Raw genomic sequence first — 19,171 nt, 5'->3', positions numbered from 1 at the left:
TTTACACATGCACGTGTGTGTGTGCAGGTTGTCAGCACCCATGCACGTATATGTGGGGGTGGTTGGATGTGTGGCCTTTCCCCTCCTTAACACCAGAGGACTTTTTCGCGGATTAGCGGTTGTCCTCAACGGGACAACCGGCCTCTTTTATTATCGGCCGCCAAGCAGTTCACATCGCCCAGGATCACCATCGTCACTTTAAACACAAAGGTAATATTGTATCAACATTGTATATTTTCCTTCACTCTGAATTAAATATTATATTATAACGAGGAAATTCCTCTTTGTGTTCTCTTTTATTGTATTTCTGAGTGAACCTTCCCGAGATCGACCCTTGTGCGCCTACCCACTGCCGTTTTACGACTCACTCAGGCCGAACATTGGTCCCCCTCACCGAGAACGGAAAGCACCCTTTATAATACAGTCCACTACTTCATACAGATAATCAACGTGTAAGCACAATCTGGCGAGAAAAATTTTTTGTCTAGAGGATTATTTGCCCCAACAGCCAAAAACACAGAAAGGAGTGTTTCTATATATAAATACTAGAGCCGCCGGAGCCACAGCTTAAACGAGAAGTAAGTGTTATATTTCTTGCCACTTTTTTTTAAGTGTTATTAAAGAAAAATAAAGAAAACACCCGTGTTGTGCGCGAAAAATTGAAATCGAAAAGAAGTGTAAAAAGTGAAATTATTTAGTGAGCACCATTTTTCCCGTTCCATTTTAAAATTTAAATCACTCGGTTTGTTAATTTATTTCGGTCCTTGTGATTATCCGGTTTATCCCCCCACCAGTGGTAAGGTTTTCCAGACACAACATAAGGAAGAGGTAACCTAACCTCACTTTCCGCACTATATTGAATAGGTTTTTTGTTTGTTTTTTTTGCACATCACAAACACGAAATTAATTTCAATTTAATTAATTCGGTGCGCTCTTCACTTTAAACACTTGTTACACCTTTGTTTTTCCGCTTATTTTCGATTTCAATAGCAATATCGCACGCACTTTCTTATCCTTGTTCACATTTAACCCATTGACTGTGGAGGTGGCGAGTGGTCCCTTCTTGTTGTTGTCGCTACTGAGACAGAAAGTCCAAAAATAAACCCTTCTTGTTGTCACTGTTGGGACCAAAAGTTTGGAAGAATAAACCTCAGTTTTGTCGCTACCGAGACAAAAAGTCTATAACATAACCCCTTTTCGTTGTCGCTACTCTGACGAAGTCTGCAACAAACAAAATAAATAATAAACTTCGAAGTTCAATAGTTTTTATTTAGGGCTGGGCAGGTATTTTAACTCTGAAGAGTTCTATTTTTCTAATCGGAAATTTTCTCGTTAATAAACGTAAATAAAACAATGGAAACCTACATCCGTTTAGCAGAATCAATCGCAAAGTTTGATAAAGATTACAACCTTATTCGGGAAAGCGACCATAGCAAACACACCCTTGCAATACAGCAGGAAGAGTTGCGGTCCTTGTGGAAGGAGGTAAAGTCTGCTTTTGATTCGCTATTGGGATCTGATGAGGTGTCAGCGGATGACGTTATGGCGGTCAGAAAGAAGCAAAAGGCAGCATACGCAATCTACGTGCGATGTTCAGCGTCTATATCTGCTGAGGAAGAAAAATACAAGAAGGATGAAAAGAACGTCAACCCTGAGCAAGAAACTCATGGGCATAAAATTCGCCTCCCTGCTTGCGACACGGAAGTCTTTAAAGGGGATTATCTGTCTTGACCAACTTTTCGTGACCTGTTCACGGCAATTTATATAAACAACTCTAGCTTGAAAGGGGTGGAAAAGTTATTCCATCTCAACAACAAAACGCAGGGCGAAGCAAAAGATATCGTTAAAAAATGCCCTCTCACAAATGAAGGTTTCGAGATGGCCTGGAAAAACTTGTGTGAAAGATACGAGAACAAACGTATCTTAGTTAACACACAATTACAAATTGTATTCAACTTAAAAAATGTAGAAAGTGAGTGTGGCAGTTAAATAAAAAAGCTGCAAAATGATATAAATAATTGTATTTCGTCCCTCAAATGCCACAAAATTGACACTTCCAATTGGGATGCAATCCTGACTTATCTCTGCTTAACCAAGTTACTAGAGAGCACGTTGGCTCTTTGGGAGTAAAGTATAGACCAAAAAATGGACATATCCAAGTGGGAGGATATGGATAAATTCCTGTCTAATCGGTTTCAGATACTTGAAACAGTGTCTGGTTTTACAGGGCATGCCACTTCGAAAGTGCAAAAACAAAACGCGTCGCGACAATCGACAGAAATCCCTACGAAAAGACATGGTGCTTTTCAAACAATAGTATCCAAACAAACAATAAAATCAATTTGTAAAATGTGCAAATCCCCTGAGCACAGATTACGAAACTGTTCGCGCTTTTGCGAGTTAACCCCAGTAGAAAGGATTAAATTTATAAAACACACAAGTGGTTGCCTGAATTGTTTATCCCCAGGACACACCGTGACGAAGTGCACCAGTTCCTACAACTGTTCCATATGCCGCTCTCGCCACCACACGCTCCTGCATGCGGATACCTCTCAGCAAACTGCTCTGCGCAATCCTTTCAAAGATGCGGATAATATCCCAACAACTTCAGCACAGGCGCGACAATCTGCGAACCAGAATGTAAAATCCTGTCATGCCAATTCCAGCACAGGCGTGCTATTAGGAACTGCTCGCGTACACATTCGCCATAATGGTACCGACTTCCCCACGCGGGCATAAATTGATTCAGAGTCTGAATATTCCTTTATAACTGAAAGACTGAAACGTAGAATCAATTTGCCAGCGAGAAAAATGCATGCCCAAGTTTCGGGCATCACAAATGCGGTGTCAGCTCAGGTGAAAGAAGCATCCAAAATTGAATTACGTTCACCAGTGCGTTCTGCTTCAGCCTGACTATACCCGTTCTAGTCCTAGCCAAACTCACCGGGAATCTTCCATTCTGCCATATCAACGCCATGACTATGCGGGCATTCCCAGACTTGGTTTTGGCAGACAAGAGGTTCTACATCAACCTCATACTTGGAGGAGACATATATCCCCAAATTATACTGAGCGGTCTGAAAAAGAATGTACTAAATACACTTTTGGCCCAAGAGACAGTGTTCGGTTGGATACTAACCGGTCTCATCGAAGCACCGAATCCAACGAAGAGCATCATGTCATTCTACAACGAAGTTGCGTTGGACAACCAATTAAAAGCTTTCTGGGAGGTAGAAAATGTTCCCAAAAATAAAATGCTTAATGAAGAAGAAATGTATAATGTGAACAGTTATTTAAGGAAACGACAAAACGTGATGAAAATGGAAGGTACACAGTTTCGCTGCCATTCAGGCAGGATTACCCTGAGAATATTAAATTAGGACCGTCCCTAAATCGCGCATGTTCACAATTCTTCAGAAATGAGGGGCGATTACTAAAAAACCACGAGTTAGGAAAAGAGTATGTTCGGGTGTTGTCGGAATACGAAACACTTGGACATATGAGAAAAATCAAGAATAATATACCATCCGACGTTTCGGATAATTATTTCCTGCCCCACCACGTCGTTGTAAAGCGGAAAGTACCACTACCAAGGTGCGCGTCGTCTTCAACGCGTCAAGTCCGACGGCAAATGGCATTAGTCTAAACGACATACTCCACCCAGGTCCAGTACTCCAAGCAGACTTGCCCGTTTTAATTCTACGTTGGAGACTACCGCTTCGTCTTTAATAGTGACATAGAAAAGATGTATAGGCAAATTTGGGTGACCGATAATCACACTAAATTTCAAAGAATTGTCCATCGAACATCCCCCAACGAACCCATCAGTATTTACGAACTAAAGACTGTCACATTTGGTGTAAACTGCGCCCCCTACCTCGCGATACGGTCACTTCTACAATTGGCTGATGATGTAGAAAATACCCACCCAATAGCATCGGATATCTTACGAGAAAGTATGTATGTCGACGACGTTTTATCTGGAGGACATACAATAGCGTCAAATATCAGAGCAAGAAACGAGATTTCCGAAGCATTACACTCAGCTGGCTTTCCATTGCGCAAGTGGACATCAAATTGTGAGGAAATCCTTCAGGACATCCCCAAAACGGATCTCCTCAGCGGGAACTTCCTAGCGTTTGAGGAGGCTAGCTCGGTGAAGGCACTCGGAATACGATGGAACGCGCATTCAGACATGTTTTACTTCACCGCAGGAGCTTTAGAGAATGACGAGAACATCACCAAACGCGCAATCCTATCCGCTATAGCCAACTTTTTCGACCCTTTAGGCTGGCTTGCACCAATGGTCATAGTGGCAAAAATACTAATGCACCGGGTGGGACGAGCCTGTCTCCCCAACTACCTTAGAACGGTGGGAAAATTTCACCCAATACTATAGCGAAATAGATAACATTAGGATACCGCGGTGAGTAAAATTTTCAGCGGAATACGACATAGAAATCCACGGCTTCTGTGAAGCTTCTGAGAAAGCATATGCGGCAGCGATATACATGCGCGTGAAAAGTGACGATCAGGTTTTCATACACTTACTTTTAGCAAAAACCAGAGTAGCTCCAGTGAAAACCATCTCGCTACCACGTTTAGAACTCTGCGGCGCCGTGCTGCTTGCAGAAATCATGGAATCAATATTCCGAAACATTCATTTGGGACCAGCAAAAGTTCACCTCTGGACGGAATCAACCATCGTACTCGCATGGATTAGAAAGCCGCCCTGTTCCTGGTCAACCTTCGTCGCACACCGAATCACTAAGATCATCGATATGGTCGGTAGCAAGGACTGGTTTCACGTGGACTCGGAATCTAATCCAGCGTATCTAGGAAGCAGAGGACTACTTACTTGGTCAACAATTCGTTGTGGTGGCAGGGACCTTCTTGGCTGCAAGAAGACAATTCCCACTGGCCAGCACAAGAGACCGAATACAAAACGTCCGTTGAGGAGAAAAGGGCACACACATATGCCACGAAAAGGGTAGATCATGTAGATATTCTTGACCGTTTTTCAAATTTACCCAGGGCTTTGAAGGTTCTATCCTATGTTAGGAGGTTTTATAAAAGAACTCACCCAAGAACAAAAGCCTCGTTCCACGAAAAGGCGTGTATAATCTCAGCCGATGAGATTAAGACAACGACTCAAACATTAATACGAGTCTGCCAGAAACAATTTTACGGTACAGAATATTTAAAATTGCTCGAGAGAGTGAAATACTGTCACTCAACCCAAACATCGACAAAGATGATATTATTAGAACAGGGGGCGTATAGCGGCTTCAAAAGACATGTCATACAACGAGCGTCATCCGATCACCTTGCCTTACAATTGTAGGCTGTCTCGCCTTACAGTTATGATGTCTCATCATGACTCCCTTCATGGCGAGAACCGTCTTGTCGTCTTGTCCGAACCCAATACTGGATTCCGAATGTCAAGACCATAATCAGAGCCATCATCCACAATTGCAAAACCTGCATTATTCACCGAAAGCAGGCGCAGTCCCAACTTATGGGGACCCTTCCCTGCGAACGGACTACTTTTACCCGCGCGTTCACCAATACCGGGGTAGACTTTGCGGGACCTTTCGACATCAAAAGCTACCGCGGTAGGGGATGTCGACTGTCCAAAGGCTACGTATGCCTTTTTGTCTGTTTCTCCACTAAGGCCATCCACTTAGAAGCCACTAGTGACCTTAGTACTCCATGCTTTCTCGCAGCCTTTGCGCGTTTTATCGCGAGAAGAGGATATCCGAAAAACATCTTCTCCGAGAATGGTATAAACTTTGTCGGAGTGTCAAGATCTTTACGATCCGAATTTAAAGCCTTCCTGGCAGAAACCCGAGGCAAAACAGTCTCCATGTATAGCCATCAAGCATTAACTTGGCATTTTATTCCCGCCGGCGCTCCACATATGGGCGGTCTGTGGGAAGCGGGAGTGAAGAGCTTCAAAAGCCACTTCAAAAAGGTCGCTTCTCTCCATAAATATACCATGGAGGAGTTCCAAACCCTTTTGTGCCGGATCGATACATGTCTAAATTCACGGCCTCCCAGCCCGGCATCCAATGACCCAACGGACCTGGAGCCACTAACCCCAGGACATTTCCTCACGGGCAGCCATCTTCTGGCACCGCCAGAACCGGACGTGAATGAAAGCCCGGCCTCCATAATAAACAGATGGCAGAAGCTCAAGGCCCTCCATTAAACCTTCTGCCGTCGGTGGAAAACCGAATACCTTTCCGAACTTCAAAAACGAGTGAAGTGGAAACAGTCAAAGCAACATCAAAGTGGAGGATCTAGTTCTCATCAAAGAGGACAACTTATCTCCCAACGAATGGAGGTTAGTAGAGTCATCAACGTACACCCCGGCGAAGATAACCGAGTACGTGTAGTCGACCTCATAACCGAGAAGGGTCAAGTCAGACGACCTTTGGTCAAACTGATCCTTCTTCCCACGGAGATAGATTGTGAGAGGACCAAGAGCCTCTCTTAACAATCCGCCCGTTCCTCCACATCTCGCCTTTCAAAAAAAATATCCCACAAATTCACTCGCTCACCCCGAGCGAGGACACCAGAAATCTCCCCACTCACTCGTTATTCTATAGCGAGTATACCAGAAAAGCACTTACGCAGACCCTCGGTCTGCCACAGAAAGGCCCATAATCTTTTTAAATTTTCAAAATTTCAAAACCCAGCTCTCGTTCACCCGGAACGAGCCCAACCAACAACCCTAATGCAGATCCCCCATCTGCCACAAAACACTTATTTTTTGAATTTTCAAAAATTAAACCCCACATTCACTCGCTCACCCCGAGCGAGGACACAAAAAAATTCCAAATTCACTCACTCCCCAGAGCGAGAACCCCAGAACCCTCCAAATACCAGTGTTCATACGAGGGTCTCGACAAACAAAATAACCGAAATATCCAACACTCTACAATGTTTGCGATGTTGGCATCTTAGTGGGTGGGAAAAGTGCTCCGTAATTTTAAATAATTATTTAATATGAACTGAATTTGAACTACATACCTTTATTCATATCAAAAAATTGAAAAGCGATTTACCACAATATATGTCTGAATTAGTTAGCACAAAATTACATCCAGACCGATTCATGAACTTTAGCTGCACACTCTTCTACATACTGCCGAATTGCATTCCTAGTATAACGTTGCTCGCGTGAACGTTCATGCAACTAAATGTATTAAACAAAATATTGTATAAAATTAAAACACCTTCAGTTTTACAACTTTTATAACTCACGGTTACTGCTGCTGCACCCCACTCTTCAACTAGCGGCATCAAATCGTGGGCATCCTTGTTGACCACATCAATTCCGAACACCGCACAAATTACTCCATTGTGGTCATGGCATCGCCATATACCTTCAAACAAAATCATCATCCACTGACGCAATATCTCCTTGTGGCGCTGCCAGGGCATGAGCGAGTTCGTGCATTCTACCGTAAAGCAGCAACTTTCACGTCTAGTTACGTATCTCTTCGAGTAGTAAATTCACTTTTGGTGTTGTGATAGCAAAGAAAAGCAAATTTCACATTCCTCCACTGGATTTTTATACACCTTAAGTCGACCTGGATTGGTAGCTTTGTTGAATGGATTTATTACGTGTGCGCCCTTAAAAAATTCCTCTATATTGCCATCAAAATATTTGCCTAGTAGCTTTTCCTTATCCCATTTATAGTGATTAAGGAGTATGCTGATGATTTTGGGCGGTAGCTTGAGCACATTGTTAACCTCGTCGATTATTTCACGCTGGTGCAGTACTAACGCGCGTGAAGCGTAACGCAAGTTGTTAATGTTTCATCATAATTATACGAGGATGGACCTATGTTGGCTATCATGATAGTTTTTGAATTGCACCCATCGAATCTTGTAATAGACGTATTAGCTTTGAATCACGATAGGGCACATGTGGTGAATTTTCAGCCAACGCAGAGATAACGTTACCTAATGAGGATAATGCTAGATTAATTTTGCTTGCCTCTTTTAAACGTTCTGCTGAAGCTCCTGTCTTCGACTGACGCTCACTATCCGCCAAATCGATTAAATTCAATTTACCAACTTTTATGGTATTCGTCTCAATGTCGCACATTTCAATGCGTATCATAAATATAGCATGTGACCGCGAACTGTGCTCGTTCATATTAGTGAAGCCGACAGTACGATTTTTATTGCCAATATGCATAACATTCAACATATCATCCACACTTTTACAATGAACTGCATGTAAATTAAGTACATAAACTCCTGAGCCACGTTCGCGGACTTCCAAATGTTTGGAATTCGGTTTAAGTAAGTCACGCAACTTCTCCATGTAAATTTCCAACTAACTAACATCCACAAGAAATTGAAAGTTTTCCGTAGGATTGATGTGCAACCATGTTTGTTCAAATGTTCTTAGTATTATACCCATAAGCTCTGTGTGACCACGCACACCCTTCATCGTATGTGTTTTACCTGTACCAGTTTGCCCGTAAGCGAATATACAACCATTAAATCCTTCAAGCACTGAACTTACTACTTCATTGTAAATATTAATTTGTGATGCACTCGCATCGTATGCGGCATCATATATAAACATTTTTTTCTGTTCCTTATTTGCATCTGTTAGGTTTGTAATCTCGACGACGCCACGATTTGGATAAACAGCTACGACTGCCTCTCATCCTTCATTGCGTTCACGATTTCTCATGGGACAACAACGTACTACCACTTGTGCGCACTTATTGGGTGTTTGGCTTCCAGCCATACCCGGACGTCGTGATCGTGCACTCACTTTGTTGTGCTTTACCACTTCAAAAGACTTGGTGGAGTCAGAGAAGATCAAATAATGTATAATATATTCGATTTTCTCTGGCGGAGTGCAAAGTTTGTTGTATTGAACTTTACCAATTTTTTGTTTATTTTTCTTCTTTTAATAATGCATTATTTGTGCGTTTACACTAGATTCAAACGTCAACAGCAATTGTACACGCCACGGTTGTTTTTGTATGTTTACCTTTGTAGCTATTGAAGTTTCGTGTTTTCGTATACAAAATATGTTTATGTTAAATTCGCAGGCTTATATTGCGACTAAGTCAAATTTAGGCAAATATTTTACTAATTATCTTATTATACAAAGGATTGATTGGTGACTTCAGTATAAATTGTTGTTGTAGCCACCAACATTTTAGTGATATCATCCTCTTTGAGGGACAGAATATCCAGTTCTCCCGACATTTTCACGTTTTAAGAGTAACGGAACGTTGTTAATGCCACTGAGAGCGTTCACACAAAAAAAAAAAAAAAAAAAAAAAAATCGTTTGTATTCAGCTCCACGATATAAGTTCAATGGGTTACGCCAAACTTTGCATTCGGGCAAGGAAGAAGTGCCCAGTATGGCTCGGGTATAGTGCCGCTGCCCTCGCGTATTTCTAACAATAGCAAAAGCATTTGAAAAACATAAGGCATAAATTCCAATATGTCTTGTTGCAATATGCCCTGGAAAATAGAAAATAATGTCTCTTCAAAGGAACTAGCTTGCTCCTGGCTCTGTTGTGCACATGATTTTTATTGCCAGTGATAGCGTTTCAAAGAGATAGTGATTAAAATGCGGCCGTGATGGATTTTTTGGGACCAAAACCTGCAAAGGAAAAAAAGAAAATCCATTAATACAAATACATAAATGGGCATCGCAAAAAAGGTGACAACTGACGGCGCGGCCGACGCCGCAGTTGGGCACCCCTTTTGCGTTGCCGGTATATCTAAAATCAGAACGAAATCTGATACAAAACCGTCTCCTGGACCTATACAACCAGCCACCTAGAAATAAAAGAAATTTAATTAATAACATGAAATAAAAGAAATATTTATCATTAATATTTTATATTATATTATTCAAGAATTTACTATACTTACCGCTGTCACCATTCTCCAACCACGCGTAAAAATGAAAAGAATGAAGCAATCTACCGTTTGCTTCAATTCTGTGGAATTTACGTTATATACATAGGTATGTATCAATGTTCGCGAGTATTTTTTCGTTTTTGCCCTTGCCGCTGGTATGCTTATACCAGTGCGCGGACTTTAAATAATGAAAATGTTGGTAGTGGTAGATTTTTCCAATGTGCCAAAAATACTGCCATAAAACCGCAGACATGTTCTCTTACTTTAAACTTTATTTTCGTTCAGAATTGTGCACATAAACTGATGAAAATAGAGCAGGACAATATATACGTGCGCATTCACAACATTCATTTAATAACCAAATTTATTTCTTGTCTTTGAAGTCTGTTCACAAATGTTTCAAAATGTGATTGGTTTGGTCCGCATCATCCCTTAATGTCATTTGGATGTGCGCGACAATTCAATACCAAATGATTACAATATTTGGTTTTAATGCGAAGATCAGGGATGCACCTTAACGTTAAGCTAATCGTTTATCAAAAAATTTCCACCGTTTCCGTTGAAACACTTCGAAATATTATCGATAAAGAAATTATCAAGATAAATTGTATCTCGTTTTTAACCGAAACGAAAAGCTTTCGTTAACGTTAAAAACGTTAACAAAAACGTGATACTTTATGTTTGAATTGTGCTGGCAATGCTATAGCCATGATGAAGCCGTAAGGTGGCAACAGCGAGCGGACATACACACACAAACTCCATGTAATTTGTTTGTGTAGTTCGTTGGTGGTAATGTCAAAATACTCTGAGAAATGTTCGTACTGTCAAAATTAATGAGAAAAGTTGCAATCAGCTTGGCTAATGCTTTCACCTTTAATGACTCCGCCATCAATCAGCTTTGCCAGCATAGCTTGAAATTAATAATCAACATAAACGATTTGATTTCGTTTTGATATGGCAGAAAACGAAACGAAATCATTTCGTTAATTTGACGTTCTTAACGTTAATAAACGAAACGAAATGACTTTGTTTCGTTTATTAACGTTAATTATCGTAACGAAATGATATCGGTTCGTTGGTTAAGCATGCCTGGCGAAGATATTGAAATGGTGTTAGGTTTTTTGGGTTTGGTGGTAGGAGTAGCAGGAAAGGAAAATGGGTCAAAAAGTTTGGCAAATCTACCAATGCGGCAAAGCCCGTGCACTGGCTTTTAATATGCTTATAGCAACGTATGGACATATATATGCCGAGTTTAAATGTACATTATTGTAGGGATGCATAAAAGGAGGCAAACGGGTACCCAAAAACCCGTTTCTGAAAAATCGGTATTGGAGCCAAATACCCTTCGGGAACCGTAATCATTTGCTAAAGGCCGCCTATTAAACAGGGCTCCAAGCATAATTGGGGAAAGATTTAAGAAATAAGCGAAATCTCTCCCCTCTTCCAAAACGAACATTTTTTTTTCTTTATATAGCATACAATTTTGCTGTCCAAAATTTTTTTTTGCGGCGGGCAGGAAAGTTGTTGGTTTTTAGCGCCAACAACACAAATAACAGCGACTCAAAAGAACCCATGCTATATACTCTCTACCCGGTTCGGTACCAGAATGTGCGAATCGAAAATCGTAAAGGCTAATTTTTCTGCAGCACTAGTGTGCCCGTGGGTAACTAAAACGCTACCGGCTGACACAAAAAAAAAATAGACAAATAAGGCACTAAAGACCCAGGTACATAACGTGCGGGGAAAGAGGCCATGCACATAATGTGCGCCAAATATGAATATTTTTACGCTGCTACAGAAGTTTTTCCCCTACGCACGCGCTAATAATATTTCCCAAATCTCAATAATACAATTAGGGACCACTCGCCCCTGCACTTTGACAATGACCAGACCCATTCAAACCTATTTCACTCCTTTCAGGAAAATGGGTCGTTTTGCCGCTTTGAAACGCTGAAATGGCGAGAAGCACCACACGATGCTGCACATCGCCTCGATCGACGAAGAGGAGCAGCTATTACGAGAAGCCCGCTCCAAGCCATGGAGCGGATAGACGACTCAATCTCTTTATATGCGTCGGACGCTGGAACGGAGACTGGACCTTTTCGTCCACCCCGAAACCGAGATGCCAGCCAAACCGGCGCGGAGACGCGGTCTCTTCGTCCGACCATACCGCCTACAGCCAAATTATTTCGACCACTTTTGCAGCATGAGATGAAGCGGCTCCAACAAGGGACAGCGACAGCACAGCGCCATACATATAACGGCCGACCGGAGACCCGGTCTCTTCGCCGGCAAACCAGGAACCCCCAACGGAGACGACATTCGCGCGACCGCAGAGCGGAACCAAGGCCTCTTCGCCTGCACCAACGACATCAGCCACAACATCGCAGCCACGGATGCAACACGCTGTAGCTCACCACAGTGTCCGCCTTCCGGTCAGGGCTCGTAGCCCAGCATTCAGCTGCCACCGCCACCATGATACCAACGGTAGCGATCACACTCACCGTAGTCGCGAAGATAGAAGCTGGGGGCGGCTACACCTCGCCCGTGCCTTAATTGACGGATGCTCCCCCACCACCGTGATCGCAGATGAGCTCGCCCGGGAGCTCCAACTCCCTACCAGCACCATTGGCGGGCAAGCAGGATGCCTACTACGCATACGAGGAAGACACGGCCAAAACAAACGAATTGCAACCAATGCGGCAGTCGTGTCCAATTTTCGGCGAATGACCCCCACGACCAGCGTCGACAGCGCCATCGCATCCCCGTATGCACATCTCCGTCTGGCGGATCCGCACATTTATTCATCCGACTCGTACTAGGGACAGACGTATATGCGGAAGTAATGCTACCAGGGATTCTGCCCACCACGTTTGGACCTTTGCTAGCTCAGAGTACCATCTTCGGTTGGGTACTCTCGGGCACAACGAAGGCCTAACATCAAAATGTTCGGTAACGACCTAAATACATGCATTTTTACACGTTTTATACTTTGTTATTTTATTGAATTTCTGCTGTACACAGTTGCGAGAGGTGTGCATTGTGAATTCGTAGAAGCGACACATCTTTCTATTCCTACAGTGCCATACCTACCTGGCAAATAATAGCTATCCGGGAGAACGCGAATGGCCAGAGAATGGAAGAAGGGTTTGTTTTTTGCTCGCCGTTATTAAATTGAAGTGCCATGAATTGAACATTTGTGTTTCAAATCAGCCATTCTTTAAATGTGTACACAGAAAATCAGACTACATACGAATATTCATTTCTAAAAGCAAGTTTAGATTAAATTTGAGCAACAATCTACGCAGGCATTTTAAAATATGTAAATAAAGCAATATACCAGTCGTCTACAAAAATGTTTGAGAACCACGGTTGAGCTAGTGATTTAAGTAATCGAACAGCGATTGAGCAGGTGATCGCGGCTGCTTACTATTGTGAACGCCTTTATCAAACATTCGACACTTGTATGAATTCACAATGGAGGTATGCTTTTACACATGCACGTGTGTGTGTGCAGGTTGTCAGCACCCATGCACGTATATGTGGGGGTGGTTGGATGTGTGGCCTTTCCCCTCCTTAACACCAGAGGACTTTTTCTCGGATTAGCGGTTGTCCTCAACGGGACAACCGGCCTCTTTTATTATCGGCCGCCAAGCAGTTCACATCGCCCAGGATCACCATCGTCACTTTAAACACAAAGGTAATATTGTATCAACATTGTATATTTTCCTTCACTCTGAATTAAATATTATATTATAACGAGGAAATTCCTCTTTGTGTTCTCTTTTATTGTATTTCTGAGTGAACCTTCCCGAGATCGACCCTTGTGCGCCTACCCACTGCCGTTTTACGACTCACTCAGGCCGAACATTGGTCCCCCTCACCGAGAACGGAAAGCACCCTTTATAATACAGTCCACTACTTCATACAGATAATCAACGTGTAAGCACAATCTGGCGAGAAAAATTTTTTGTCTAGAGGATTATTTGCCCCAACAGCCAAAAACACAGAAAGGAGTGTTTCTATATATAAATACCAGAGCCGCCGGAGCCACAGCTTAAACGAGAAGTAAGTGTTATATTTCTTGCCACTTTTTTTTAAGTGTTATTAAAGAAAAATAAAGAAAACACCCGTGTTGTGCGCGAAAAATTGAAATCGAAAAGAAGTGTAAAAAGTGAAATTATTTAGTGAGCACCATTTTTCCCGTTCCATTTTAAAATTTAAATCACTCGGTTTGTTAATTTATTTCGGTCCTTGTGATTATCCGGTTTATCCCCCCACCAGTGGTAAGGTTTTCCAGACACAACATAAGGAAGAGGTAACCTAACCTCACTTTCCGCACTATATTGAATAGGTTTTTTGTTTGTTTTTTTTTGCACATCACAAACACGAAATTAAGTTCAATTTAATTAATTCGGTGCGCACTTCACTTTAAACACTTGTTACACCTTTGTTTTTCCGCTTATTTTCGATTTCAATAGCAATATCGCCCGCACTTTCTTATCCTTGTTCACATTTAACCCATTGACTGTGGAGGTGGCGAGTGGTCCCTTCTTGTTGTTGTCGCTACTGAGACAGAAAGTCCAAAAATAAACCCTTCTTGTTGTCACTGTTGGGACCAAAAGTTTGGAAAAATAAACCTCAGTTTTGTCGCTACCGAGACAAAAAGTCTATAACATAAGCCCTTTTCGTTGTCGCTACTCTGGCGAAGTCTGCAACAAACAAAATAAATAATAAACTTCGAAGTTCAATAGTTTTTATTTAGGGCTGGGCAGGTATTTTAACTCTGAAGAGTTCTATTTTTCTAATCGGAAATTTTCTCGTTAATAAACGTAAATAAAACAATGGAAACCTACATCCGTTTAGCAGAATCAATCGCAAAGTTTGATAAACATTACAACCTTATTCGGGAAAGCGACCATAGCAAACACACCCTTGCAATACAGCAGGAAGAGTTGCGGTCCTTGTGGAAGGAGGTAAAGTCTGCTTTTGATTCGCTATTGGGATCTGATGAGGTGTCAGCGGATGACGTTATGGCGGTCACAAAGAAGCAAAAGGCAGCATACGCAATCTACATGCGATGTTCAGCGTCTATATCTGCTGAGGAAGAAAAATGCAAGAAGGATGAAAAGAACGTCAACCCTGAGCAAGAAACTCATGGGCATAAAATTCGCCTCCCTGCTTGCGACACGGAAGTCTTTAAAGGGGATTATCTGTCTTGACCAACTTTTCGTGACCTGTTCACGGCATTTTATATAAACAACTCTAGCTTGAAAGGGGTGGAAAAGTTATTCCATCTCAACAACAAAACGCAGGGCGAAGCAAAAGATATCGTTAAAAAATGCCCTCTCACAAATGAAGGTTTCGAGATGGCCTGGAAAAACTTGTGTGAAAGATACGAGAACAAACGTATCTTAGTTAACACACAATTACAAATTTTATTCAACTTAAAAAATGTAGAAAGTGAGTGTGGCAGTTAAATAAAAAAGCTGCAAAATGATATAAATAATTGTATTTCGTCCCTCAAATGCCACAAAATTGACACTTCCAATTGGGATGCAATCCTGACTTATCTCTGCTGAACGAAGTTACTAGAGAGCACGTTGGCTCTTTGGGAGCAAAGTATAGACCATAAAATGGACATATCCAAATGGGAGGATATGGATAAATTCCTGTCTAATCGGTTTCAGACACTTGAAACAGTGTTTGGTTTGCAGGGCATGCCACTTCGAAAGTGCAAAAACAAAACGCGTCGCGACAATCGACAGAAACCCCTACGAAAAGACTTGGTGCTTTTCAAACAATAGTATCCAAACAAACAATAATATCAATTTGTAAAATATGCAAATCCCCTGAGCACAGATTACGAAACTGTTCACGCTTTTGCGAGTTAACCCCAGTAGAAAGGATTAAATTTATAAAATACACAAGTGGCTGCCTGAATTGTTTATCCCCAGGACACACCGTGACGAAGTGCACCAGTTCCTACAACTGTTCCATATGCCGCTCTCGCCACCACACGCTCCTGCATACGGATACCTCTCAGCAAACTGCTCTGCGCAATCCTTTCAAAGATGCGGATAATATCCCAACAACTTCAGCACAGGCGCGACAATCTGCGAACAAGAATGTAAAATCCTGTCATGCCAATTCCAGCACAGGCGTGCTATTAGGAACTGCTCGCGTACACATTCGCCATAATGGTACCGACTTCACCACGCGGGCATAAATTGATTCAGAGTCTGAATGTTCCTTTATAACTGAAAGACTGAAACGTAGAATCAATTTGCCAGCGAGAAAAATACATGCCCAAGCTTCAGGCATCACAAATGCGGTGTCAGCTCAGGTGAAAGAAGCATCCAAAATTGAATTACGTTCACCAGTGGATGCCTGCTTCAGCCTGACTACACCCGTTCTAGTCCTAGCCAAACTCACCGGGAATCTTCCATCCTGCCATATCAACGCCATGACTATGCGGGCATTCCCAGACTTAGTTTTGGCAGACAAGAGGTTCTACATCAACAAAGACGTATACCTCATACTTGGAGGAGACATATATCCCCAAATTATACTGAGCGGTCTGAAAATGAATGTACTAAATACACTTTGGCCCCAAGAGACAGTGTTCGGTTGGATACTAACCGGTCTCATCGAAGCACCGAGTCCAACGAAGAGCATCATGTCATTCTACAACGAAGTTGCGTTGGACAACCAATTAAAAGCTTTCTGGGAGGTATAAAATGTTCCCAAAAATAAAATGCTTAATGAAGAAGAAATGTATTGTGAACAGTTATTTAAGGAAACGACAAAACGTGATGAAAATGGAAGGTATACAGTTTCGCTGCCATTCAGGCAGGATTACCCTGAGAATATTAAATTAGGACCGTCCCTAAATCGCGCATGTTCACAATTCTTCAGAAATGAGGGGCGATTACTGAAAAACCACGAGTTAGGAAAAGAGTATGTTCGGGTGTTGTCGGAATACGAAACACTTGGACATATGAGAAAAATCAAGAATAATATACCATCCGACGTTTCGGATAATTATTTCCTGCCCCACCACGTCGTTGTAAAGGGGGAAAGTACCACTACCAAGGTGCGCGTCGTCTTCAACGCGTCAAGTCCGACGGCAAATAGCATTAGTCTAAACGACATACTCCACCCAGGTCCAGTACTCCAAGCAGACTTGCCCATTTTAATTCTACGTTGGAGACTACCACTTTGTCTTTAATAGTGACATAGAAAAGATTTATAGGCAAATTTGGGTGACCGATAATCACACCAAATTTCAAAGAATTGTCCATCGAACATCCCCCAACGAACCCATCAGTCTTTACGAACTATAGACTGTAACATTTGGTGTAAACTGCGCCCCCTACCTCGCGATACGGTCACTTCTACAATTGGCTGATGATGTAGAAAATACCCACCCAATAGCATCGGGTATCTTACGAGAAAGTATGTATGTCGACGACGTTTTATCTGGAGGAGCAGAGCAAGAAACGAGATTCGCGAAGCATTACACTCAGCTGGCTTTCCATTGCGCAAGTGGACATCAAATTGTGAGGAAATCCTTCAGGACATCCCCAAAACGGATCTGCTCAGCGAGGACTTCCTAGCGTTTGAAGAGGCTAGCTCGGTGAAGGCACTCGGAATACGATGGAACGCGCATTCAGACATGTTTTACTTCACCGCAGGAGCTTCAGAGAATGGCGAGAACATCACCAAACGCGCAATCCTATCCGCTATAGCCAAAATTTTCGACCCTTTAGACTGGCTTGCACCAATGGTCATAGTGGCAAAAATACTAATGCAGAATATCTGGTTAGAGGGCACCGGGTGGGACGAGCCTGTCTCCCCAACTACCTTAGAACGGTGGGAAAATTTCACCCAATACTATAGCGAAATAGATAACATTAGGATACCGCGGTGGGTAAATTTTTCACCGGAAGACGACATAGAAGTCCACGGCTTCTGTGAAGCTTCCGAGCAACCTTCGTCGCACACCGAATCACTAAGATCATCGATATGGTCGGTAGCAAGGACTGGCTTCACGTGGACTCGGAATCTAATCCAGCGGATCTAGGAAGCAGAGGACTACTTGCATCAGAGTTGGTCAACAATTCGTTGTGGTGGCAGGGACGTTCTTGGCTGCAAGAAGACTATTCCCACTGGCCAGCACAAGATACCGAATACAAAACGTCCGTTGAGGAGAAGAGGGCACACACATATGCCACGACAAGGGTAGATCATGTAGATATTCTCGACCGTTTTCCAAATTTACCCAGGACTTTGAAGGTTCTATCCTATGTTAGGAGGTTTTATAAAAGAACTCACCCAAGAACAAAAGCCTCGTTCCACGAAAAGGCGTGTATAATCTCATCCGATGAGATTAAGGCAACGACTCAAGCATTAATACGAGTCTGCCAGGAACAATTTTACGGTACAGAATATTTAAAATTGATCGAGAGAGTGAAATACTGTCACTCAACCCATACATCGACAAAGATGATATTATTAGAACAGGGGCGTATAGGGGCTTCAAAAGACATGTCATACAACGAGCGTCATCCGATCACCTTGCCTTACAATTGTAGGCTGTCTCGCCTTACAGTTATGATGGCTCATCATGACTCCCTTCATGGCGAGACTCGTCTTGTCGTCTTGTCCGAACCCAATACTGGATACCGAATGTCAAGACCATGATCAGAGCCATCATCCACAATTGCAAAACCTGCATTATTCACCGAAAGCCGGCGCAGTCCCAACTTATGGGGATCCTTCCCTGCGAACGGACTACTTTTCCCGCGCGTTCACCAATACCGGGGTAGACTTTGCGGGACCTTTCGACATCAAAAGCTACCGCGGTAGGGGATGTCGACTGTCGAAAGGCTACTTATGCCTTTTTGTCTGTTTCTCCACTAAGGCCATCCACTTAGAAGCCACTAGTGACCTTAGTACTCCATGCTTTTGTCGCAGCTTTTGCGCGTTTTATCGCGAGAAGAGGATGTCTGAAAAACATCTAATCCAACAATGGTACAAACTTTGTCGGAGTGTCAAGATATTTACGATCCGAATTTAAAGCCTTCCTGGCAGAAAGCCGAGACAAAACAGTCTCCAAGTATAGCCATCAAGCATTAACTTGGCATTTTATTCCCGCCGGCGCTCCACATATGGGCGGCCAGTGGGAAGCCGGAGTGAAGAGCTTCAAAAGCTACTTCAAAAAGGTCGCTTCTCTCCATAAATATACCATGGAGGA

General features: G+C 42.6%; 1 protein-coding gene and 1 pseudogene across 1 annotated transcript in view; both read right to left on the bottom strand.

Moving 5' to 3' along the window:
* eIF2A (eukaryotic translation initiation factor 2A) overlaps nucleotides 1-19,171 on the bottom strand; it is a 308,681-nt gene that overhangs the window by 26,737 nt on the left and 262,773 nt on the right. The window lies entirely within an intron of this gene.
* LOC137252841 (kinesin-like protein Klp68D) lies at nucleotides 7,522-8,608 on the bottom strand (annotated as a pseudogene).

This window comes from Eurosta solidaginis, chromosome 5 (assembly GCF_040869045.1).
Source record: "Eurosta solidaginis isolate ZX-2024a chromosome 5, ASM4086904v1, whole genome shotgun sequence".
Classification (NCBI taxonomy): Eukaryota; Metazoa; Arthropoda; class Insecta; order Diptera; family Tephritidae; genus Eurosta; species Eurosta solidaginis.
Note: the sequence above shows the minus strand (reverse complement) of the source record. Positions and strands in the feature narration are given on the sequence as shown.